The sequence below is a fragment of the Protopterus annectens genome, chromosome 5.part0 (genome assembly GCF_019279795.1).
Source record: "Protopterus annectens isolate FY-2018-M chromosome 5.part0, PAN1.0, whole genome shotgun sequence".
NCBI lineage: Eukaryota > Metazoa > Chordata > Ceratodontiformes > Protopteridae > Protopterus > Protopterus annectens.
Window position 1 is genome coordinate 1,615,200,457 of NC_056735.1, and position 27,895 is coordinate 1,615,228,351.

General features: G+C 42.3%; 1 protein-coding gene and 1 non-coding gene across 4 annotated transcripts in view; one reads left to right on the forward strand and one right to left on the reverse strand.

The window, feature by feature from the left end:
- TBC1D23 (TBC1 domain family member 23) overlaps window positions 1-27,895 on the forward strand; it is a 1,834,851-nt gene that overhangs the window by 109,097 nt on the left and 1,697,859 nt on the right. The gene's annotated exons all lie outside the window — the stretch shown is intronic.
- TRNAF-GAA lies at window positions 6,200-6,272 on the reverse strand. Its single transcript has one exon. It is a non-coding gene; the product is annotated as a tRNA-Phe (tRNA).

Sequence of the window (27,895 nt, forward strand, 5' to 3'; positions counted from 1 at the left end):
GGTCTTTACAAAGTGCATGGCACCAGTAATTGCATTTTGCAGACAAAAAGGAATTCAAATATATCCATACCTGGACGACTGTCTCATTCAAGCAGAGAAAAAGGACATTCTTCTAAAACATCTGGCGTTTGTAAAAAGGCTGCTAATTTCTCTAGGGTACACAGTAAACGAAAAGAAGTCAAAACTAGTGCCCTCACAACAGATAATATTCCTAGGTGCCAGCTTGGATACAACGGCCCAGATGGCTTATCTCACGCCAGACAAACAAGGACAACTGACTTCATATTTTCAATTACTGGCAAAAAAGTCCCATCTCCCTGCAAGAAAAATTCTGCAGCCCCTGGGATTCATGGCATCCTGCATACTACTAATTCCATATGCCAGACTGCATATGAGGAAATTACAATGTTACCTAAAAAGTGTTTGGACTCAACAGTCTCACAGTTTAGAAACAGTTTGTTTGTGTCCTCCGGCTTTTCCCGGTTAGGGGTCGCCACAGCAGAACTCCGGTCCGCTAATGATTGGCAGTAGATTTCTACGTGCTGGCTTGCCAGGCCTAACGCACAACCTTCAACGAAGGAACGCCCATTCACGCATGCCGCCACACAGAAGACGCTCAAACTAAGAATCGAACGGGCGATGTCGAACTGTGAGGTGACAACGCTACAGCAGCACCACCACCGCAGTAATACCAATAATTCCCTGCCTACAACAGGAGTTTTGATGGTGGGCACAGGCATGTCACTTCAACAAGGGTCAGACTTTCACTCTACCCACAACCAGGCAGACTCTAACAGATGCTTCGGATTATGCCTGGGGAGCACACATGGCAGGAAAATGTATTCAGGGCAAGTGGACCACAGACCAAATGCATCTTCACATCAATCAAAAAGAGATGTTGGCTGTTAAAAGTGCCCTAACAGCTTTCAAGAACCTTCTGCATCCAGGACAATTATTATTAAAGACAGACAACACCACAGTAATGTGGTACATAAACAAGCAAGAGGGCACTCATTCTTATCTCATATGCAGGCAAGCCATGACCTTGTGAAACACAGCTCTAACTTATCAAGTTCATCTGCAAGCACAATTCCTGCCAGGAAAGAAAAATACTCTGGCGGACGATCTCGGCAGAAATATCATGGACCATCACGAATGAAAATTGAACCCACAAATCTTCAGCATGGTAACGCAAAAATGGGGGTGCCCAGACATAGATATTTTTGCCTCCCCACTGAATTGCCAACTACAAAACTTCTGCACAAGGACTTACCACACACAAGCATGGAAAGTGGATGCTCTTTCGTTCAGCTGGAAAAGCCTAAAAGTTTATGCCTTCCCACCACTGCCTCTCCTTTCAAAGGTACTCCTAAAAGCCAGACAAGAAAAACCACAGATGATCCTGATTGCTCCGAACTGGCCACGCCAGCACTGGTACCCAATCTTAAAGAACTTAGCTCAAGGCCCACCATGGATTTTGCCTCAAATTTCACACCTTCTGACTCAACAAAACAATCAGATCCTGCACGGTCAGCTCAAAACCCTAAACCTGGCTGCATGGCAGATTCATTAGTCAAACAGGCAACACCTGTCTCTAAAGCTGTTATGGATGTCATTTTGGAGGCCAGGAGGCCTAGCACCAGGAAATCTTACTCAGAAAAATGGAAGTGATTCTGTGCCTGGAACCAGTCTTAAAGCCCTCACCCTCTTGTCCCAAACATTCCTCAGATTTTACAATACTTAACTGAGATGCTGGACAAAGGCCTATCCTTTTCATCAATTAAGATCCACGCCTCTGCCATTTCAGCTCATTACAACACGGATCCTCCTTTATTCTCTCATCCCTTGCTAAAGCAGTACCTCAGAGGGGCTAAAAACATAAGACTGCCCCGGAGAGCACCAACACCAACGTGGGACCTTAATTTTGTTTTGGAAAAACTGATCTTGCCACCTTTTGAGCCAACCAATACAGCCGATCTAAAATTTTTGTCATGGAAAACAGCTCTTTTCCTGGCAGTAACTTCAGCATGAAGAGTCTCAGAGCTACAGGCATTAATGGCAGTGGAACCTTTTATAATATTTCATCAGGACAGGGTTTATTTAAGGACAAACCCTACCTACATGCCAAAGGTGGCATCTAGTGTGGCTCTTAACCAAAGCATCCATTTACAAACTTTCTATCCAAACCCCCAGAATAAAGGGGACAAACTTCTGCACTCTTTGGACATACACAGGCAGCTATGCTTCTGCTTGGACAAAACAAAAGCTTTCGGGAAAACTGAGCAACTGTTTGTAGCATATGCTGCAGGATCACAGGGCAAGGCCATCTCAAAGCAGACTATTTCCAAATGGATAGGACACTGTATTCGTTACTGCTACACACAGCATGGAAAATCAAACCCAAATAACATTAGGCCACATTCCACCAGGGCAACAGCCACTTCAACAGCCTTTCTCAGAGGAGTACCTACCAAGGAAATTTTGGAGGCTGCAACTTTGAGTTCAGTGCACACCTTTACCAAGCATTACCACCTGCCTCTTTACTCTAAATCCTGAGCAGGATTTGCCACTGTAGTTCTGCAGGGCCTCATAGCCAATCCTAACTCTTTATAGACCAGCCACTCAACCTCAGCTTTGGGATTCTACCCAAGTGTAATAACTGCAGCAGTGTAACACGATGAACATAGTACAGTTTTGTACCTACCATAAATGTAGATGTTCAAGTGTTCACACTGCTGCAGTCCATGTTACCCTCCCAACATCCCCTCTGAACTAGCTGGACTTATCTATACCTTTCTATCCTATACAACCTTTGGGGTGTATTTGCTGGTAACTGAAGGTATTGTTTTTATGGTATATTTTTGATTAGCAATATGTATTGCCTACCTTCTTGGGGGCACCTGACATCTGGGGCAAGAAAAACTGAAGAAAATGGCGTCTGATGCACCTTCTATACCCCTGGCGCACTGACGTCAAGGAAGAAGACACAGCAACCAATGCCAGACCAAGACTTTGGAACTCTGGCCGTCTGCGGGACCGCATGACGGCGGGATAACCCAAGTGTAATGACTGCAGCAGTGTGAACACTTGAACATCTACATTTATGGTAGGTACAAAACTGTACTTTCCTAGTGCCAAAAAAAAAAGAAATGGTTGGAAACCAGTTCTGTATCTTTCTTTTTTAAAACCATTTGTGATAGTGCCCAAATTCAAAATGATGTCACTTCACAACCTGTTACATCATCTTTCTCCTTCAAGTTTCCTAGTAACACAAGACTTAAAAGATCCTTATCACATCCATATTCATACAGGCTTCAAATAGTTTTTAAGTTTCTTTGTGTCTGGGTCATATTATTGGCTCTCTGCCTTACCCTTTGGACCATGCATTGCACCAAGAATGTTCACAGAGTGTCTAGCTCTAGTTATAGCTCATTGCAGGCTACAGGTTATCCACTTTTTTCCATATTTAGATTACTTTATTTGCGGAATATTTTCAAAATGTCAGGAATCTCTCTCTTGGGTTAGAGATCTTTTGCACAAGACGTAATTCCAAGAGAACATTCAAAGGCGTTTATTCACTTCCTCGCACAGGGTTGTGTTCCTGGGATGTCAGCTAGACACCTTTTTTCAAAGAGCTTTTCTTCCACAGGAAAAACTTAATCTTCATGTACATTTTTAAAGTTTTTTTTTTCAGACTTTGGTTACTTGAGGGAATATCTTCAGGATTTTTGGTCTCTTGGCATCTATGATTCTCATGATACCCCTGACAAGACTCTACGTGAGAAAGGTAGACTGGTATCTAATATCACTGTGGTCCCAGCACCAACACCCTGTGTCTTTTTAGATCCCAGTACTGGTTTTGTCAGAAAAATATGTCTTTTTTGATGAAGACAACAGAAATCCTTCAATGCAGGTCTCTCCTCCCTCCCTTCCCCAAAGCAGTCAGTCACCACAGATACTTCAGACTTTGCTTGGATAGCACTTTCTGGAGGGACAAAAGTACAGGGGGTGTGGAACAAGGACAGATGCAAGCACTTAAATATCAAGGAGATGCTTGCCCTGATCAAGGCACTCTGAGCCATTTTTTGTCCCAGGACCTCTTCACGTGGTTACAGGCAATAACACAATCATGTGGTACATCATTAAGCAAGGGGAACTGGGTTGTATCCCCTTTGCAGACTAGCTGTCAGCTTGGGATGTAGTTTCATAGCACAATTTCACTTTGCAGGCATCCTACATTCTATCGGAGCAAAACTGTGAGGCAGACAAGCTGGGCAGGACTAGGACAGATCCTCACAAATGAAAACTAGATCAGGTCTTCCAAGGTTTGATACATTTGTGGGGGGGGTCCTCAAGTTAGACCTCTTTGCCTCCTCACTGAGCAATCGACTGGCAAAATTCTGTTCCAGGACTCAATGCAAGAATGCCTGGAAGATGGATACCTTTTCTTTGGACAGGAATGTTCTATATACCTTTCCACCCTTTCTAGTAATATCCAGGGTACTTATGAAGATTTAGAAGGAATCGCCCAGGAACATTGTGGTGACTCCCTTCTGGTGCAGGCATATGTGGTTTCCCTTTTTTTTGGAAATGGCCAGAGGCAATTACCACAAGCTTCCTCACAGAATGGCTCTACTCACACAAGAACAGAGGTGTTTGATACACCCTGACATCAGTCATCTTCACTTGATTGCCTGGATGATGGATCTTAAGTCCTTTTAGAAACCTGTTTTCTGAGCACATGCAGCAGGTTACTAATGGAGGCAAGGAAACCTGCTTCTAGAAAATCCTATATTAGTGAATGGAAAAGGTTTTCTAGTTGGTGCCAACAACATAACCAGCAACTATTCAGGGTTAGTTGTCCTCTGGTTTTACAATATTTATGTGCATTCCCATCCTATTGCCTTTCTTATTCCTCTGTCAAGGTTAATTTATTGGCTATTTCATTATGTCTGCCCATGGATCTTCCTCTTTCAAGGCAGTTTTATATCAAAATGTTCTTGAAAGGGGTTTTGCATAAGAGGCCTCCAATAAACCTGTGAACTCCTCATTAGAATATTAATTTTGTGGTAGAAAAGCTAATACTTGCTTCATTTGAATCAACTAATCTGGCCAACTTGAGGTTCTTAACACGGAAAACAATGTTACTGATTGCTCTGACCTCTGCAAAAAAGGGTATCTGAGTTGTAAGCTCTTATGGTAAGTCATCCCTACCTCATTTTCCATAAGGACAGAGTTAGAGAGAGCTAATTATTCTTTTATGCCTAAAGTGATATCCATGTTTTCTTTAAGCTAAACTATCCATCTTCCTGTTTTCTTTCCTGAATGTAAAAATGATGGAGAAAGGATACTCCATACCTAGATGTTCTCAGACAACTCTGGTATTATCTTAACAGAAATATTTTTTTTCAGATATTTGGATCAATTCATTTCTTATGAAGGTAAGAAGAAGGAACAACCTGTGTCAAAACAGACCATTTCCAAATGGTTGTCTAAGGCTATTACATTTTGTTAATTTCACCATGTCAACTCTATTCCAGTAGTGGTCAGTATGAAGAACCTAATACAATTGTGTAACTTACCATAACAATAGATGTTCGAATGATCACTGCTGCAGTAGTCGATTCCTTCCTCCATCCCTTTTGCTTTTGGTGTGTTTTTATGTCAGGGTGTGGACATTTTATTCCTAGCATTGTCCTTTCAAGGGTCAGCCTCCCTCTGTTTCCTGGCAGGAAAGCTCTGAAGGGCTTCATGCCCAGACTTCTCTTTTAGTCAGCTCAGCTTGAGCTGTTTAGGTGTGTAGAAGCTTTAGAAACTGGGTGGCTGCTATATGCTTGGCAGGATATAACTCTGATCACTGCTGCAGTAGTCTAAGCTGTCATTCAAATGTCGACTGTTTGTAGTAAATTCAACTTAACACATCTGTACTTGTTTAATTTATTTATTTAACATTTGTTTACCAGGAAAGTCCAACTTGGAATGATGCCAATTTTCAGTGGAGGCTCTGGGGAAACGCTCCAAATGCATGTCTTTGAATTTTGGGAGGAAACTGGATCACCCGGAGGAAACCCACATGAATGCAGGGAGGATATGCAGACTCCACACAGAGGGCACCCCAGCTGAGAATCAAACCAGAGAACCTCTTGCTGTGAGGTGACAATGATAGCGCTGCACCATGGTGCTGTCCAAAAAGATAATGTGCTGAAACCCAGGACTGAACCAGGGACCTTTATATCTTCAGTCTAATGCTTTCCCAACTGAGCTATTTCAGCTGACAGGATACCCTCCTCTGTTTCTGCAGCTGTCTTAATAGTAACCTCACTGTTAACATCAAGTCTAGTAGTTCCTAACACTTTCCCTTCTTCGCAGAAATGTTTGCCATAAGGATCTATTTTCACTCTCCTACTGTTTTACATTTACAGCAACAAATTTCCTGTTGACCTACGTGAATTCCCCCTATTACTGTTTTCTAATAAAATTGATCCTGTACCATTCTGATCATTCCTTCAGTTCTTTACACTGACTTTCAAGTAGACTTTATTTATTCTTTATGTTTGTTTACCAGAGTTGCACACGTACTGACCATTTTCAGGCTCATCCCAAACTTCCACTTTCTTATCAGTGGATCAGAAGTAAAGGCCTTATATTCAGCTTTGCAGAAACATAAGCCGTACTGTTCCAGACAAAACAAAATCTCATTAGAATGCAAAATTCCCTCATACTCCATGATCACAACAATACTTCTCTGGAAAATGTCCCTCCCTTAAAGTGACTGGGTGTACAGCCTGAACCGTCACTCAATTTCACTGTGCGCCTTTACAGAGCACATAAAAAAGTTATCTCCAGCTTCCTTTGTGTGCTAAAAATCTCCAGATTTCTCTGCCACTTCACCAGTTTAGTCATAGCTAAAGGTACTCAGCTCCCACAACAGGAATACAGTCTTCCACTTGCTTCTGCTGCATCTAAAAAACACTGCAGCCTTGAATTGCTTCTAGTAAAACAGATCTGATTTGTGCCTAGGTTCTCAATTGTGTACATTTTTTCATGAATAGTCTCCCATTTAATTTCTAAAGTAATAAGAAACGTTCTTCTGCAACTTCTGAAACCATAATCATACAGTCCTTCTACTGCAAATCCTGCAGCCAAGGCTGCGTACATCAGACCATGTATTCCCATTACTGTGCCCAAAACTCTGGTAATGAATTCCTTCCAATCTTAAAAACCCTTTGTTTTATCCTAAATTTTGTGCATGTTTAAAAAAACATGTTAAGATCTAAGCCTAATGCAAATGCAAACCTGAAACTTTGCAGTAACTCAATAATGAGCTTTTGCTATAACTCCATTGTATATATTGAGCATTTTGTGTTGGCATAACTGTATTTATGAATGTACCGTTAGTGATGTTCGTGTTACACTGCTGCAGTCATCACACTTTGGTTATCCTGCCATCAGGCGGTCCCGCAGTTGGCCAGAGTTCCAAAGTCTTGGTCCGGCGTCGGTTGCTGTCGCTTCTTCCCTGATGTCAGTGCGTCAGGGGTATGTAAGAGGCATCCAACGCCATTTTCTTCAGTCTTTCTTGCCGCGCAGTGCCTAAAGCAGAAGCAGTTCGCAAGTGCCGGTCGGCCGTCTCTTGAGATTTTCAAATCGAATTTCAGACCGAAGTCTTCAATAAAGCTAAGTACCCCCTTTTCTTGCCTCAGTCCGATGTCAGAAAAGTTAACAATTGCATTTGTTATGGGAAGCAAATACTTCATAAGGACTTTTATTCTTATTGTATTCCTTGCCTAGGCCCAGACCATGACATCACAGGTTGTCGGTTTTGTGCTAGGTATAACAAACAAACTATTAAACGTCGGTTTGATTTCGCCCAACAATATTTTGGTAGGAAATTTAATTATACCATGCCATCGGAGCAACCGACAACTGGAATGCATAAAAAACGCAAAGATAAGGACAGGCAGCCGAGACCCAAACCAGACTCCGAGGCCTCTGCTAGGCCAGTCGCTGGTTCCCAGGTTTTCAGTGAGGCACCTACGCAGCCCCTGACGACTGCTGATTTAGAACCCAAGGCAACATCCGATTCCCAAGCGGAGATTGCTAGGCCTCCACAGCCTTTATCTTTAGGCCCTTCCGACTCCATGGCTGAAGGAGATTCCGCTGCAGTTGAAACTCCTTGAGTTGCAGAAGGTGTCTTCAGACCAACTACACTCGCTATGAAATCCTATGCAAAGCTGAAAACTCCTTTAAAAGCAAAGAAGACTGTATAGCAGTCTCCAGTACAAGGCCACATGCCTAAGAAACAGATGCTTAAGATGGCTGAAGACTTAATTACCCTAATCAGGGGTTCCCATCCCCCTCCTGATAAAAGGCCAAGACAAGAGGAGGATTATGCTTCCTCTGACCAGGTTTCAATTTCCTCAGATTCTTCTGAGGAACAGGAATACTCTTTTTCCCCCTTATGAAGACTCTGATGCTGAAGAGTCTATTCCTTCAGCATCTCCCCCGGAAGACTACTCTTTTGGGGAAACTTTACATACCATGAGGAAACATTTCCACTGGGAAGGCCAGGATTACTCTGATTCTAAGAAAAGGCTCCGAGAGTTCCTTTTATTACCCCAGCACAGACCACTTGCTATTCCACCCGTGTTAGACATTGTGGATGATGTTTATTCAGAATCTAGCCTTAACCCAGATTCACTACCTCCTGCACCAGCCAAACCAGACAGATACTACAGAGTCTCTGAATCACACAAATTCATATATAAAAGCCCTGTTGCTGACCCAGAAACCATTCCCCAGGGTCCCAAAGGGGTTAAGGCCTCTATTGCTAAAAATCCTGTGCCATCTGAAAGGGATTCTAGAGCACTAGACAGATGGGGAAAGAAAATATATACCTCAGCTACTCTAGCTATGAGGGCCTTAAATTGCCAGTTTCACATGCTGAAATATCAACAATATTTGATGTCTCAATTAAAACAAAAAATGATCACACATACAGAGCAGCCTGATTACAAGGAAATGCAAGATTTGTTGCATGCAGCTGAACAAGTGGGAAAACGTACTTTGCAATGTGGATTTGATTCATTGGAAGCTTCTTGTAGAGCAGCAGTGACAGGGTCTGTCATACGTAGGCATGCTTGGTTAAAAGAACAAACTTTACCTGATCATGTTAAAGCAAAGTTATTGGATACACCTTTACAGCAGGATGTTTTATTTGGTGTAAAAGCAGAAGAGGTTTTAAAGAAAATGGAGGATAAGGCAAAATCTATGCAGACGGTCAAGGAGATGTTCTTCGTTTTCCATTGCTGCAGTCCTTACTATTGGGTATAGTCCGCATCCAGTCGGCCCGAATACCAGAGTATAAGGCTGACGTCGGTCAGGGCGCATTAGACTGACGTCAGTACGTCAGGGTACTAATGCGCATGACCGGCGTCATATCCTCAGTCTTTTTTGCCGCGTGGTCCGATGCAGAAGCAGTTTTGCGAGTGCAGGTTGGCGTTCTGAAATATTTCCGAAACCGGAGTTTCAGACCGAATCAGAGTTGGCTAAGTACCCCGTTGGGGAACATTTTGGTTTTTTCTTGCCTCAGTATTTAACCGGATGTCAGAAAAAGTGAATAACTGTATTTCTTGTGGGAAACAAATACCTCATAGGGATTACCATACATTGTGTATACCTTGTTTAGGGCCTGAGCACGACGTTGTTGGTTGCCGCTCTTGTGCTAGGTTTAACAAACGCACTATTAAGAGGAGGTTAGACTGTGCCAGATTAGTGTTTGGGAAGCGTTGCAATTATAAAATGCCGTCGGATTCTCCGACGCCCGCTTCGTCCACAAAGCGCAAGGACAAAACAGCGAAGCCTAGGGTTGATGAACCGGCAGTCCCGGCCGTCGGTTCTTTAGGAGGCTCAGTGGAGCCAGAGGTTTTGCCAGGAGTTTCTATGGAGTCTCAGGCAGAAACTTTACTGTTACAGGATGTACCCTCTCAGGAGGCAGGCCAGGCTGAGGGGGCTTCTCAGGTAACTATTCTTCCCTCTCTTCCCAAAGTAGTTAGAGCCTCTCCTTCTGTTGCCAAAACTTCTTTTAGAGGTAGGCCAAGTTCAGCTTCAGTAGGGGCTTCTCCTAGCATTTCGGGTTCTGTACCTAAGAAACATATGCTTAAAATGGCAGAAGATTTGATTACTATGATTAGAGGTTCTATGGGCCCTCCTGATAAGAGGCCTAGGGTGGACCAGAGTTTGACAGTTTTGAACAGGGTTCAGGGGCTTCTGAGTCTTCTGCGGAAGATTTGCAGGAGTATCCTCATTATTCTGATTCTGATGTGGATGATGCCACTCCTTCGGCTTCTCCTCCTGAGGATTTTTCATTTTCAGAGACTCTGCATTCGATGAGGGAGCACTTTAAATGGGAAGGCCAGGATTACTCTGATTCCAGGAAGAGGCTTAGGGATTTCTTGTTTTTACCCAGCATAGGCCCTTAGCTATACCTCCTGTGTTAAATGTGGTGGAAGATGTTTTTGCAGAGGCTTCCCTGAACCCTGATTCTTTGCCTCCTGCTCCTGTTAAACCTGATAGGTACTATAGGGTGCCCGAAGCTCATAAGTATTTGTTTAAGAGTCCTAGGGCAGACCCAGAAACTGTTTCTCAGGGGCCTAAAGGTGTTAAGGCCTCTGTGGTTAAAACTCCTGTTCCCACTGACAAAGAGGCAAGGGCGTTGGATAGGTGGGGTAAGAAAGTGTATACTTCTTCCACTCTAGCCATGAGAGCGTTGAATTGTCAGTTTCACATGCTGAAATATCAAAATTATCTCCTTTCACAATTGAAATCTAAGGTGGATGCTTTGGCGGAAGGTATTGATTGTAAAGAATTGCTGGATTTAGTTTATGTGTCTGAACAAGTGGGCAAGCATTCTTTGCAATGTGGTTTTGATGCTGTGCAGGCCTCCTCGAGGGTGGCTGCCACTAGTTCTGTTCTTCGCAGGCATGCCTGGTTGAGGGATCAAAATTTGGCTGAGCATGTTAAGACACGGATTTTGGATGCTCCTTTACAGTCTGATGTGTTGTTTGGTTCACCTGTGGAAGCAGTTTTAAAGAAAATGGAGGACAAAGCTAAGTCTATGCAAACTGTTAAAGATTTTTTGCAGGTACAGCCACCGAAGTTTAGTAGAAATTGGCCTGCTAAGGGGTGGACATATCCTGCTTATGTTTCCCAGTCTAGGGGTAGGTCTAGACGTGGTAGGGGCAGGGCTCAAGGTTTTTTTAGGCCTAGAACAGGGAGTTCACCTGCTCAGACTTCTGGTGAGGGCAGGGGTCAGTCCTTTCGTAAACAGACCCACTGACCTGCCTTTTCAGCTGCCAGTGGATTCTCGTCTGGCAGCTCCTTTGGGAGGACGACTGTCTCTTTTCAAGGAAAATTGGGATTTAATTACCCAAGACAGATGGGTGTTGGACATCATTCACCACGGTTACAGATTTTATTTCCATACAATGCCCCCTTTCAAAGGAATGCCAGACGTTCCTCCTCCACAAAGAAAAGAGGCTCACAAGCAAGTTTCTCAGTTACTCCAAATGGGGGCCATTCAGCCAGTCCCTGTATCAGAAAGGGGCCTAGGATTTTATTCTCGCATGTTCCTAGTACCAAAGAAGGGGAACACGTGGAGACCGATTTTGGATTTATCTCTCCTCAACACTTATCTGGACATTCCCAAGTTCAAGATGTTGACGTTACAACAGCTTTTACCCCTGCTGGGCAAAGATCACTGGATGGTAACTTTAGATCTCAAGGCAGCTTACCTTCATGTGCCTATCAGGCTAAGTTACAGGAAGTATCTGCGGTTTCGAGCTGGAGATTCTCATTATCAGTTCTCTGCATTGCCCTTTGGCTTATCTACTGCGCCCAGAGTATTCACAAAGGTTCTGGCTCCAGTGATAGCTTACTTCAGGCTACAAGGGATTCAAATCTATCCTTATTTAGACGACTGCCTGATTCTGGCTCAAGAAAAGGAAGACCTTCTACAGCATCTGGAATATGTTATAGCAGTGCTAAGATGCCTAGGGTATTCTGTGAACGAAATAAAGTCCAGTCTAGTACCCTCTCAAGACATGTGCTTTCTGGGTGTGAGACTGAATACAGCAGCCCAGATGGCCTTTTTAACCCCGGACAAACAAAAGAATCCATCAACTATCTCATCAGTCCGTGCTGACTGCAAAGACAGTCCTTCAAGCATTAGGGTTCATGGCATCTTGTATTCTGGTGCTTCCCAATGCCAAACTGCATATGAGGAAGTTACAATGGTATCTCAAAAATGTATGGTCACAGCACTGCCAGGATTTAGACACTGTCATTCAAATAATACCTTGCCTTCAAAGAGAATTTTTGTGGTGGGCTCAGGAATGTCACCTAAACAAGGGACTCTCTGTGACCCGGCCAGAGGCGAGTCAGATTTTAACGACAGATGCCTCGGACATTGCTTGGGGAGCTCATCTAAATGGAAAGTGGATACAAGACAAGTGGCCTGCCAGACTACAGCATCTACATATCAACATGAAGGAGATGTTAGCAGTCCAGTTCGCATTACTGGCTTTCAAGGAGTTACTTCTTCCAGGGCAGGTGTTGATTCTAACAGACAACACAACTGTCATGTGGTACATCAACAAACAAGGGGAACACATTCTTATCCTCTATGCAGGCAAGCAATGATTTTATGGGAGACTGCGCTACGCTTGCACCTAACTCTTCAGGCAAGGTTTCTGCCAGGAGCACAGAACTCCTTAGCAGATGTGTTAATCAGACAAATCATGGATCCCCACGAGTGGAAACTGGATCTTCATGTATTTCAGAAATTGACAGTGTCATGGGGAACTCCAGACATAGATCTGTTCGCTTCTCCACTAAACCACCAGCTGCCACAGTTTTGCACAAAGGGGTTTCATCACACAGCTTGGAAAGTGGATGCTCTGTCTTTCAGTTGGACAAACCTTCATGTGTATGCCTTTCCACCTCTGCCTCTTCTTCCAAAGGTACTGTTAAAGGTCAGACAGGACAGGCCAAGGATGATTTTGATAGCTCCAGATTGGCCTCGGCAACACTGGTACCCACTACTACGGAGTCTGGTAAAGAAGCCTCCATGGCCTTTACCTTTGATTCCACATCTGTTATCTCAGAAGGACGGTCATCTGCTCAATGTCAAGCTTCACTCTCTTCATCTGACAGCCTGGCATATTCTGTGTTGAAACACAGCAGGTCTCAACTTCCTCAACAAGTTTTAAATGTGATTATGGAAGCTAGAAGACCTAGTACAAGGAAAGTGTACTTGAAAAATGGAAGAGATTTTTATTTTGGAGTAAAGCAAAGAATTTGGAGATTTCTGAGCCTAATTTGAGTATGGCTCTTCAATATCTTACTGAGTTACTGGACAAGGGTCTGTCCTTCTCTTCCATTAAGATTCATGCTGCAGCAATCTCAGCTCACTATGCTTGTGACCCACCATTGTTTTCGCATCCTTTGTTCAAGCAGTTTCTTAGAGGGGCAAAGAATATAAGACCCCCACGTAGAGCTCCTACTCCTGCTTGGGATCTCAATTTTGTGTTGGAAAAACTTACTCTACAACCTTTTGAGCCTGCGGCTACTGCTGAATTGAAATATTTGTCATGGAAGACTGCTTTTTTGTTGGCTATTACTTCTGCAAGAAGGGTGTCTGAGTTGCAGGCCCTTATGTCAGTCGAGCCCTTTTTGATTTTCCATAAGGATAGGGTATCATTACGTACTAATCCTTCCTTTATGCCTAAGGTGGTTTCTAGTGTGGCTTTAAACCAAACTATTCATTTGCCTACCTTTTATGCAGACCCCCAAAATAAAGGGGAAAAGATTTTGCATACTTTAGATGTACACAGGCAATTGCGTTATTACTTAAGCAGGACTAAGGACTTTAGGCAGTCTCAGCAGTTGTTTGTTTCTTTTGCTTTGAGTTCGCAGGGCAAGCCTGTGTCAAAACAAACTATTTCTAGGTGGATTGGCTTTTGCATTGCATTTTGTTATTCCCATCATGGCAAGGAGATTCCAGCTGGGATTAGGCCTCATTCCACTAGGGCTACTGCCACTTCAACAGCATTTCTACGGGGGTGGCAACTAAGGATATTTTGGAAGCAGCTACTTGGAGTTCAGTGCATACTTTCTCTAAGCATTATCACCTTCCTATCTACTCTAAGTCTAGGGCTGGTTTTGCCACAGCTGTTTTGCAAGGCATGTTGTCAGCTCCTGCTTCTTTATGATTTGCCAGCCTCCCTTACCTCTGCTTTGGGATTCTACCCAATAGTAAGGACTGCAGCAATGGAAAACGAAGAACATAGTACAGTTTTGTACCTACCATAAATGTAGATGTTCGAGGATTCCATTGCTGCAGTCCAATTTACCCTCCCTCCTTCCCTCTGTGTTTAGGGGTGGTTGTGTAGGTGAGTTTACATGCTTATATTTTTGTATATATTGTTCATGTTTTGGTGCAGGTATTTTGGGCCTTGTCTTTTTAGGGTCTTCTGACATCTGGGGCAAGAAAAGACTGAGGATATGACGCCGGTCATGCGCATTAGTACCCTGACGTACTGACGTCAGTCTAATGCGCCCTGACCGACGTCAGCCTTATACTCTGGTATTCGGGCCGACTGGATGCGGACTATACCCAATAGTAAGGACTGCAGCAATGGAATCCTCGAACATCTACATTTATGGTAGGTACAAAACTGTACTTTTTTACAGGTTCAACCCCCTCGTTTCAGCAGAAATTGGCCAACCAAAAACTGGTCCTTTCCAGCTTCTGACAGACCACAGAGGGGCAAATACAGACGCCCAAGGGGCAGAGGTCAGTCACAAGGCTCTTACAAGCCTCGACAATGGGATGCCACAACCCAGAAAGGAGGAGAAGACAGGTCTCAAACTATCAGAAGACAAACACAATGACTTACCCCTCAGACTGCCAAGCAAATCACTCTTGGCAGCTCCCTTGGGAGGAAAACTAGCACTTTTTGCAGACAAATGGCACATCATCACAAAAGACAGATGGGTCCTAAATATTGTATCTCAAGGATACAGATTCCACTTTCACACTTTACCAAGGATAAAAGGAATGCCACACCTGCTACCAAATCAATGGGCAGAGGCTCAAAAACAAATTACAGCTCTCATGGACATGAGAGCCATTCAACAGGTTCCTACACAGTAGCAAGGACAAGGATTTTACTCAAGACTCTTTCTAGTTCCCCGAAAGGACAAAGCCTGGAGACCCATTCTGGACCTCTCAGTTCTAAATACATATCTGGACATACCCAAATTCAAGATGCTAACACTACAGCAACTTCTTCCCTTGCTGGGCAAGAAGGCTTGGCTAGTAACATTGGACCTCAAGGAGGCATACCTGCATGTCCCTATCAGACAAAATTGCAAAAGATACCTCCGATTTATAGCAGGTTCAACCCATTACCAATTCTCTGCACTGCCCTTTGGCTTATCTACTGTGCCCAAGGTCTTCACAAAATGCCTGGCACCAGTAATTGCATACTGCAGATAAAGAGGAATTCAAATATATCCATACCTGGACGACTGCCTTATTCAAGCAGAAAGCAAGGGCATTCTTTTAAAGCATCTGGCGTTTGTCAAAAACCTATTAAGTTGCCTAGGGTACACAGTAAATGAAAAGAAGTCAAAACTAGTGCCCTCACAAGACATAATATTCTTGGGTGCCAGCTTAAATACAACGGCCTAGATGACTTATCTCAAGCCAGACAAGCAAGGACAACTGACTCAATACTTCAAAATGATGGCAACAAAGACCCAACTCCCTGCAAGAAAAATTCTGCAGGCCTTTGGATTCATGGCATCTTGCATACTACTTAATACCATATGCAAAACTGCATGTGAGGAAATTACAATGGTACCTGAAAAGCGTATGGGCTCATCACAGCCACAGCTTGGAAACAATAATACCACTCATTCCCTGCCTTCAACAGGAGTTTCTGTGGTGGGCTCAGGCATGTCACCTCAAGGGTCAGCCTTTTACCTTACCCACAGCCAGGCAAACTATAACAACAGATGCATCGGATTATGCCTGGGGAGCACACATGGCAGGACAGTGTATTCAGGGCAAATGGTCTGCAGATCAAAGGCATCTACATATCAATCAAAAAGAGATGCTAGCTGTACAAAATGCCCTAACAGCTTTCAAGGACCTCCTACATCCAGGACAACTCCTAATAAAGACGGATAACACCACAGTGATGTGGTACATAAGCAAAGGGGCACACATTCCTACCCCCTATGCAGGCAAGCAATGACCTTGTGGAACACAGCACTGACCTACCAAGTTCAACTACAAGCACAATTCCTGCCAGGAAAGAAAAACACATTGGCAGACGATCTAAGCAGAAACATCATAGATCCTCATGAGTGGAAACTAGATCCACAAGTATTCGCAATTATAACTCAAACATGGGGGAGCCCAGACTTAGATCGGTTTGCCTCCCCCCAAAACTACCAACTACGGAAAGTTTGCACAAGGACATACCACACACTAGCTTGGAAAGTGGACGCCCTCTCATTCAGTTGGAAAACATTAGCAGTGTATGCCTTACCTCCACTGCCTCTTCTGGCAAAGGTGCTGCTGAAAGCCAGATTAGAGAGGCCACAAATGATACTCATTGCTCCAGACTGGCCACACCAACACTGGTATCCAATACTAAGGAACATGGCTCAAGGCCCACCATGGATTTTACCTCCTATTCCTCACCTGCTCACTCAGCAAAACAGTCAGATTCTACACAGCCAGCTCAAGACTTTAAATCTGGCTGCATGGCAAATTACCTAAGCACCCAGTCAACACCTCTTTCTAAAGCTGTTATGGATGTCATTCTGGAGGCCAGGAGGTCCAGCACCAGGAAAGCCTATTCAGACAAATGGAAAAGATTCTGCGCCTGGAACCAGGCTAAAGGCCAAAATCCCCTTGTCCCAAATATTCCTCAGATTCTACAATACTTAACTGAGATGTTGCACAAAGGACTTTCCTTTTCATCTATTAAGATCCACGCCTCCGCTATTTCAGCTCAATACAACACTGATCCTCCTATATTTTCACATCCATTACTAAGACAGTACCTCAGAGGGGCTAAGAACATAAGACCACCCCGGAGAGCTGTTCCTGCATTTTCTGTGTGTTTCTACCAAAAAAACAAAAAAATAATCCTTATTTTCCCGCCTTCCTCGACTAGTTTAGACCAGTTTACAGGCATTGCTGTATTCTGGGCTGTGGTGTAGTTCCTGTGTTGTCCATTACCTTACTTGGATAGAAGGAAGTTTCTTTGCTCACCTGTAGGCGTGGGGAGCCTTGAGCAGCCTACCTGTCCCTGTAGGAAGTGACCTCAGCACAAGAAGTTGTAGTAATTGGTTGTTTTGGACCATTTCTAGCTCTTTTGTAGTTCACTGTTTAAAATCCGCATTTGCATGCCTTTGCAGCGCCGGTTAAACATTTTCTGGCTCCGCCAAGTCTGCTCTTCAAATTTTCCCTTAAGGAAGCTCTACTCTTAGTATAACCAGACTACTTACTATATTATAAACCTAGCACTTGTTCTCAATACTTCTCTACTAAGTAAGCACTCTCATACTAAGTAAAGCACTACATCTACTTACCACCCCTGTGAATATCCACTTCCCTTAAAGGTATACCACTCCCTTATACTGTTCTAGCATGTCGAGTGGTAGATTACTGGCATTGTCTCCAGTTCAGCTGGTCAATCTGGATATCTTGAGACAATGCTACAATTGTCTCATGTACACAGACAACCCTCTCCTCCTCCCAACAAACACAAATACATGTGAGAGATGCAACTATATAGCCAAACTGGAGGCTGAACTCTCTCAACTCAGGGCTGGCATGACCAGACAGGAGGAGATGGCAACCACACACACAACAATCCCAGTCCCACATAGACCTTCCACAACTGCAAACCAAACACATAAAAACACAAAGACATACTCGGAGGCTCTAATAAAAAACTTACCAAAACAACAGAGGCTCCCAAAGCAGACACCCAAAAATCCACCACCTCAAAACAAAACACATGCAACACATACTTCAATAAATCAGTGTGTCAACCAATCACAGCCCTTATGGCCAAACACCTTGCCTGATACACTAGTAATAGGTGACTCTATAGTCAGACACACTGATGTCCCGCTGAGCAGGCTGAACAAGGAGAAGGTGACTGTGAGCTGTCTATCGGGAGCTAGGATCCGCCACATAACACACGCACTCAGGTCACTCCAAAGCAAGTACAAATATGATTCCATCATTGTCCATGCTGGTGTGAATGACCTGAGACGTACCTCCCTGGACTACATGAAAAGAGACATAGAGGAGCTCTGCGATTATGTAGCCCAGGCTGGTATGACCCTGACCCTGAGCAGCATCTTGCCCTCATCAAGAATGATACCACAATACAAAGACAAGATGATCAGCTTTAACAATTGGCTCAAGTATTGGTGTCATTCTACGGGGATCCAATGTCTGTCTGCCTGGGATGACATGTTGGACAAGCCACGCTGCTTCGCAAGGGATGGCTTACACCTGTCACCACTGGGCTTCCGGATATTGGCTAAGGCTCTTGCCACCCCCATAGTGCCTTTTTTAGGTAAGGCTCAAAAGACAAACCCACCTCCTTAGAAAACAATAATGGAAAAAAACTAAGGGTAATGCTGCTCAACGCCAGAAGTCTAAATCTCAAGATGCAGGCACTTGATGCACTCCTCAGCATGGAGAACATCGACGTCTGTGCAGTAACTGAAACCTGGTTCAAGGCTCCTGAGAGCACCCCAGTGTTACCAGGCTATACCTCGTATCATGCTTTTCGGCCCCAAAACCCGGGCGAACCACAAGGAAGGGGAGTGTCCATATTCATCAAGGACACCCACACCTCCAGGTTAGTAGCAACACATGAAGCATCAGAGACCATACAGGTGCAACTAACCATAGGCAAAACTACTATACAACTGGTAGCATGTTACAGACAACCCTCCCAATCTCAAGAACTCCACTCGGCCTTCCTGAAGACATTGGAGGATATGAATGTATCACAAAATACCATCATACTGGGAGACTTCAACTACCCAAACATAGATTGGGTACATTATTCTAGCCCTAATACCCTAGCCCAAAGGTTCCTGGAATTCATAGATTCAAATGCACTGGAACAATTAGTCACCTCTCCCACTAGGGGAGATAATATACTAGACCTGATCATCACAAACATGGGGACAAAATGCTCCACACCGGAAGTATACCCCTCACTAGTGAGATCTGACCACAAACTAATCACCCTGGATATACATATCCCACCTCCACCCCCAGCACAAAAGACCACAGTGAAAAACTTCTCAAAAGCAGACTTCACTCTTCTTAAGACTGAGATGGTATCCTTTAAGCCCACTGTGCCAGTGGATACCACATCCCACAATGCCGAATCCTTCACAAATGCTTTCTGGGGACATCTCCAAGAATGCATGGATCATGCAATCCCAAACAAATCCAAGTCCCTGTCCACCAAAGGTAAGCGTCCTGTCTGGTGGACCTCAGCCATAAACAAATTGTATAACAAAGAAGGAAGCTACTGCGTCAGAGCAAAATCCCATGAAGGGAAGACATCTCTGATCAACATTAGCAGAAAACTACGTTCTCTCATAAAAACATCCAAGGCCAACTTTGAGAGAAAAATCGCTAAGGACACTAAAGATAACCACAAAGCCTTCTTCAGCTATGTTAGAAACCTGGGTGGAAACCCTCAGATATGCTCAGAGTTGGTTCACAAAAATAAAAAATACACTGAACCCACAGATATTGCCAACATTCTGGCTGACAGGTTCAGTGCAAATTTCTCCCCTCCTTCACCCCCAAATGAAGAAATACTTATCCCAGCTGAATGTAATCTACCTGTCATCTCAGATGTCCAAGTGAGAACCGCCCTAAACAAAGCAAAAAACACAGCATCAATGGGACCTGACGGTATCCCGGGTTGCATGTTACGTGAACTCCAAGAGGAGCTAAATCCACACATATAAAAATGCTATTTAACCTTAGCCTTACTTCGGGATATGTACCTGAACACTGGCGTACAGCAACAGTGGTCCCACTCCACAAGGGGGGTGCCTCTACAGACCCTGGAAACTACCGCCCCATAAGCTTAATCAGCCTGGTCTGCAAAGCTATGGAAAGAATCATTATGGAACTCATAAACAGAGACATAGGGGACCTACAGACACTTGACCCCACCCAGTTCGGCTTTGTAAAGGGCAGATCCTGCCTTTTAAACCTGGTTGACTTTTTCGAAACAGTCATTAGAGCCATTGACGAGGGCAAAGCAGTCCATACAGCATACCTGGACTTGGCTAAGGCCTTCAACACAATACCCCACTCGGGCATCATAGATAAGCTCAACAGCTTAAATGTAAACCCTTATGTCACTAGATGGGTTGCAGTCTGGCTAAAGGACAGAACCCATAAAGTTAAAATCGCTGGAGCAATGTCAGACTCAAAGCCAGTCACAAGTGGTGTCCCACAGGGATCTGTCCTGGGACCCCTCTTGTTCGGCATTTATTTCTCAGATGTTAAAGCAAACACGGGAGGGCTGTGGCTGACGAAGTTCGCAGATGACTGCAAACTAGGCGCCATAGTCGATACACCAGCAGATACACACATCCTACAAAAAGGCCTCACAGAAACGGACAACTGGTGCCGGAGGCACAGCCTTAAACTAAATGCCAAAAAATGTATAGTCATACCCTTTGGGAAAAACAAATTACCCACAAATTATCACATAGACAGCAACCCACTGAGTACTGAAAAAGTAATCAGAGACCTAGGGACCCAAGTCGACAGCGACCTCTCATTTGATACCCACGTTGCCAAAGTGGTTAGAAAAACATTCTAACTTGCACACCTCATCATGAAGGGATTCACATCCAGATCCAAGGATGTCATTGTACCCCTATATTCCTCCCTCATTAGACCCATGATTGAGTACAATGCCCCATTTGGTATGTACCTCACCCGGCATTTGCAACAGCTGGAGAGACCACAAAAGTACCTCACCAAGAGGATCAAGCGTCTCCAACATATGTCTTATTCTGCCAGACTAAAGAAACTTCAGCTCTATTCAGTATCATACCGCCTGCTCAGAGGTGATCTCTGCCTGACGTACAAGGCCATGTCCAATCAGGATCTGATGGACATGCTCCACCTCAAAAAATCCAAGTCCATCAGGACCATGAGAGCTAAAGACTTAAACCTCGGCACAAGTATGAATAGGACATGCTGGAGGGATAGATTCATAACCCAGAGGCTTCCCATGCTTTGGAACAAGATCCCAGTTCGTATTAGGCAGAGCCTCTCACTGACTCTCTTCAAGAGAAATCTTGATGAGTGGATGTGAGATCGTAAGTTTACCCCAGGGGTCACATCTGTGTCACTGCTAGACAGGGGCACAGTAAACTAATTCTATTATATAAGGGGACCTTCATTGTGTCACTACTAGACACAGTATTCTAAATTTATTCTGTACATTTTTGTACCATTTCATGGGGTGGCAAATGCCACATCACTATGGCTAGGCTTACAAATGCCAACTGTGCAAAGTAACTAGAACCAAGAAAACAAAAAGTTCCGTACCACCGACAAAGAGTTCAGTTCTTTAATTTTCCAACAAAACGATAAAAATCCAACAATATGAGCCCTTTCGTCTGCCCAAAGCAGACTTCATCAGATAATGAACTAGTGGTGCCTCTTGTTTTTATATTTTTTCAAAAACAATCATCCAATTACAATTAATTAATTATCCAATCAATCATAAATATTTAAAACAATCAAAAATTAATTAAAAAATCCACTTCCTTTGATGTGTTTGTCCTTATTTTAAACTGCAGAACATTAAAAAGCTGATATAAAGTGCATTAGTGCTAACATTTCATACAGTTTTCTTCATATGTATGTGCTTGTTAATAAAAAAACAATAAGAATAGTAATGATAATAAATGGAGGGTACTTTTTAATATATAAATAAATTTAAAAACCCTTCCTTTGTTCACCAAGATGTTGGGTTTACACTACACTAATGTCTAAATATAAACAAAAATGTATTTATAAGAAACTTGTGTATCAAGTGGTGAATGGAGTGGTGAAATAAGAATAATAAATATGAAAAATGAATCCATAAAGATAATTAAATAACAACCAGATAGAAAATTCAAGATTAATAAATATAAATATGATATATGTTTTTTAAAAAAATATATGTGTTGTGTATGTGTTTGGTATAAATGTGTATATTGGCCAAAATGTACTCAATCAATGGGTATTTGATCTCACATTTTGCCAAAACCAAAGTAAATGGAATAAGTAGCTAAACATCAAACAGTTCTTGCTTTGTCCACTAAAATGGCCTTGATGTTGATGTATTCATTAAGACCTGGTGTAATGTTTGACCTCAGTCTTAATTCCACTTAATCTCCTTTTGTAGTAGAATGTTTTTGGCATCACCTCCCCTGATGTCCATCTTAACCATATCTATAATACCAAATTTAAAATCGGTAAACGAGCTACATGAAATAGTGTGCTTGTAGAGGGCACTGGTTTCCTTTTTGACCTTGATGTCATTCATGTCCTCATAAATTCTGTCCCTCAGTGCCCTCTCAGTTTTACCGACATAAAAGGAGGGACATCGCGTACAGGTAGCCAAATAAACCAACCTTCTACTTTGACAATTACCTTTACAAAAATTTACTTTACTATCAAGGCCATTTCTCAAATGAACACCTTCAACCTGATTGATATGTCTGCATTGTCTACATCTGCCACAGGAAAATGTTCCTTTCTTGTTTTTAAACTCTGTTTTCCTTAATTCAAATAATTTTTTAAAATTCAAACCTGTCTTGTAAATGAATATAGGTTTGTTTCCTACTGTTTGGTATACTTCTTTGTTAGTTTTTAAAATAGGCCAGTTGTTTTGCATAATTTTGGTAAAATAATTTGAAAAGCCATTATATTCTACTATACAAGCTCCTTAAAAATTTTTAGTCTCCTCCCCCGGGTGATCTTTGGGTGCCAAATACTGGCCTAACAAGGGTTTGTATTTAATTCCCCATCCCTGATACATCTCATCCAGTACTTCCCCCACCATTTCCTTGGGATATCCTCTTTCAGTGAATTTTTCCATCAAAAAGATAAATTCAACCAATAAATCTTGGTGTTCTGAGGTCATTCTGGCCACTCTGACTGCTTGTCCCTTCACTATACTTCTTTTTTGATGATAGGGGTGCAGGCTGTCGAAGTGAAGATAACTGTTGCACCAAGTTTTTTTCCGAAAAATCTTAGACTGGAAACCCCCAGCCTTCTTACTAAGATTGATGTCCAAATAACTTGTACTACTAGTTTGTACATCGTATGTAAAGGATAAAAAGTTTGTTGTTCCATTTATGTACCCTATAAATTCCTCCAAACTACCCCCTTCGTCGTCTTCCCAAATAACAAAGATGTCGTCCAAGAACCTCAAATATATCTTTATATTTTTCTTAAATTGACTAGAAAATATATTCTTTCTTCCCACTCAAGAAGAACTAAATTGGCATATATGGGGGTGCAAGCTGCCCCCATGGCTACCCCGCTCGTCTGTTTATAGTATTTGCCTTGAAAAATAATGAAATTGTTGTCCAAGACGACTTCCATTAACTCTAAAATTAATAATTTTCTATCCTAGGGGGAATCCAGATGTTTATTAATACTCTCTTCAAAATATTAAAATCCCTCTAACCTAGGAATACATGTGAAGAGATCCTTTACATCTATAGTGACCAATTTACAAGTTTCAGACCACAAATTGTCTTTGATTTTACCCAGAAAGTCCCAAGAATCTTGGACCAAGTGTCTTTGTTTTTTAATAATCCCTTTTGTGGTTTGGTCTATAAAAACTGCCAGTGGATGGGTCTTGGATTTTTTTGCTGAAACTGTAGGTCGAAAAGGAGGTTCTAGAATACTCTTATGTACTTTAGGTATTCCGAAAAATTATGGAACATTGGGGTAAGTTTGTTTCAAAAAATTGTGACTCCCCCTCTCTATCCTGTTGTCAATGAGGTATTCCTCCAAAAGGGAATCAATTCTTCCATATGCTATTTGAATCTCGTTCTAAGAAACAGTAGTATATGTATTTTCATCTGTCAGAAGTGTTGTTAAAACATCATTATACATTTCCTGATAAAAAATGACCATACCCCCCCACCTTTGTCCGGTTGCATAAATCTAAGATTCCCTTCATCCCTTAGTAATTCTAACAACATTTCTTCTTCTCTTTTTAAATTCTGTGGTGCAACATCTCTCCTATGTTTTCCATATGTTTCATATATTTCTTTGGTTACTATGGTCTCGAAAATATTAATAACCGGATGTAAAGGTGGGTTGAATGTACTACTTCTGGTCATGGTATTGGTGATAGTTTGATTTGTTCCCTCGGAATTCCTTTCATTGTTGATGTAATTTTTGTTGTTGTTAATCAATCTCAAATTTAATTTTCTAAGATATAATTTCAATTCTATGAGAATATTGGCTAAATCACCATAGGTAGACTTAACAAACTTAAAACCCCTGGAAAACAATTCAAAATGTTTCTTCTCCAACTTTAAAGTGGTGTAATTGTATATTTTAAAGCCCTTATACTCAAAAATTAATTTGTTAATTACCTTTATGTTTTCATCTGTCTCCCTCTCCTTCCCCTGTTTTTCCATGCAAAACTGTTCCCATTTGGGTATTGCTGTGGTCCTGGGTCTGAAGGTATCCGGGTTTTGCTGGCTAGTCTTTCGGATCTCCTGGGTCCTAAAAAAGTTTCTGTGGTTTCCTGAAAGGAGTCTAATTCATCCAATAGTCTATGTCCATTTCTATGGTTTCTCCCTTGCTCATATCTATCAAGCTGATTCACTTCATTGGATGTCCCCCCATCAACCCGGTGGCCAAATGTTTTATCATTTTTACCAAAATTGTAGTCAGAATATTTTTTAATAGTTGAAAATGGTGGGGGATAACTTTTACCCTTGTTATGTTGTTCCTTGTCTCTCAGCAGTTTATTCTGCTTCCTTTCAAAAACTTTATCTATTTTGTTATCCACTCTCTTCAAAATCTTGTAATATAAATCCTGGTATTCATCAAATAATAAATCCTTAACAATGTCTTTATGTAGCCCATCTAAATCACTTAAAAATTTATTAAGTTGCACTTCATTATGTTTGATTAGCTTTGAAATCAATGCAAATCCTCAGTCATCAAAAAAAGCAGTGAAAATCTTTTAAAACATTTTCTGTGTATTTTATACCAAAAGGGTATTTGTAAAACCTTAGTCCCTGAGGGACTATCTTGTTACTTAAACATTGATGCAAATAATTATTGTCTATTTTTTCAAAAATATACATAGTGTCCTTTAAAGTTTCTTCGTTACGTTCAGGTATTTTTTCACTCTTTCAATTCACCCCTTCTTGATTAGTTAACAAGGATTTGTTAAACATGTAAACTTTGTTCATGATATCATTGAACCCCACAGAGTGTAAATCGGTTGCTCCCGTGGAGTGCTGTTGCGTTAAAAACACAGGTGCCATTCTTTCAACAAAAGCAGAATGGTGAGATACAGTACCTTTAGAAATCTGTGTATTGCGCTGCTGAAGCGAACCTCGAATATCCATAGTGGTATTTCCCATCTCTTTCTGCTGTTGAACAGAACCATCAGTACCATTCCTTTTACTGAGCTGATCTTCTCCTTCGTTCTTTTTCATCCCACCATTACTCCCATTCATCGAGCTTGGAGATGACGTCACCTGCTGCGCCAAGGCATTTGCTGAAGCAGTTTCCCCTGGTTTTACTCGTTCCGTCGATTCACCTTGGGTCAACAGTTCAATGAGTTTAGTGAGATCTCCACGGAGAGTGGAAATCTCTTCCCTTAACCGGGAAACCTCCTGTTGTGTTTGTAATAAATTGACACTATCTTTCAGTACAGGATCAAACCCCATAATAGTAGAATCGTTAAGTGCTTCTTCCATCCTGTGAGGCATCAATAGTTCAGGAAATAGAGAAAAAACTCAGTCAATCACCAAAAGTTCAGGGTGTAGTGAAAAAACTCTAGTCAGTCGCCAATGGAGCACAAAAAACAAACTCCAGCTGTGCAAAGTAACTAGAACCAAGAAAACAAAAAGTTCCGTACCACCGACAAAGAGTTCAGTTCTTTAATTTTCCAACAAATGATAAAAATCCAACAATATGAGTGCTTTCGTCTGCCCAAAGCAGACTTCATCAGATAATGAACTAGTGGTGCCTCTTGTTTTTATATTTTTTCAAAAACAATCATCCAATTACAATTAATTAATTATCCAATCAATCATAAATATTTAAAACAATCAAAAAAATAATTAATACATTCTGAAAACCAAGTTAGTAAACACGCTTTGCAGTGTGGCTTTGATGCCTTAGAAGCATCTTGCAGGGCTGCTGTCACCGAATCTGTACTGAGAAGGCATGCTTGGCTAAAGGAATAAGCCTTGCCTGACCATGTCAAAGCAAAATTACTAGATGCTCCATTAAATCAGGAGCGTTTGTTTGGCACAAAAGCAGAAGAAGTTCTTAAAAAGATGGAAGAAAAAGCTAAATCTATGCAAGCTGTCAAAGATTTCTTACAGGTGCAGCCACCTAGATTTGGTAGGCATTGGCCTTCAAAAAACTGTTCCTTTCCAGTCCCTCTCAGGCCTTCTCAGTCCAAACCCAGGGGAAACAGACCACCAAGACTTACAGTCTCAGGGTATACAGAGATCTAAACAATGGAGTGTTTCCATCTCAAAACCAGGGAGTGGTAATCCACCCCCATATGGAAAAAGTTCACAATGACTTTCCAATTATCCTTCCTAGCCGTGCCCAAGTACTTGCTCCCCTAGGAGGAAAACTCGCCCTTCATACAAAAAAACTGGATGTCCATTACTCAGGACCGATGGGTTCTAAATATTGTATCCCAGGGATACAGATTCTACTTCCACTCACTGCCAACTCCAAGCGGGTTGCCAGACCTTCCTCCAAACCAGTGGGCAGAGGCTCAAAAGCAAGTGCATTCCCTACTCCATATCAGGGCTATTCAACCTGTTCTAGTAGAACAAAGGGGAGAGAGTTTCTACTCCAGATTGTTCCTGGTGCCCAGAAAAGAGGGCACTTGGCACCCTATCCTGGATCTATCAATTCTCAACACCTTTCTGGTGGTCCCAAAATTCAAAATGCTTACAATGCAACAGCTTCTTCCAATGCTAGCCAAGGATGCCTAGTTAGTCACCTTAGACCGTAGATTAAAAGAAGCTTATCTGCATATCCCCATAAGGGAGTCTTGCAGGAAATATCTATGTTTCAGGGCAGGCTCAATGCACTATCAGTTTTCTGCACTTCCCTTTGTCTTATCTACTGCGCCAGAGTATTCACATACTGCAGGCAGAGAAATATTCAAATCTTCCCATACTTGGATGGTTCCCTGATTCAGGCAGACAGTCAGGAATTGCTACTTCAGCACCTGGCATTTGTAAAAGGACTTCTAACTTCACTGGGAAACACCATCTATGAAAAGAAATCACAACTGGTGCCCAGCCAATAAATTGTATTCCTAGGAGCAGGCTTGAACACAACTTCCCAGATGGCATTCCTTACTCCAGAAAAGCAGGTCCATTTCAAACTAATGGCCAACAAAACCCAGCTATCTGCAAGGAAAATACTGCAAGCCCTAGGGTTCATGGCCTCATGCATTCTGCTAATTCCATATGCAGGACTGCATATGAGGAAAATTCAATGGTACTTAAAAAGTCTCTG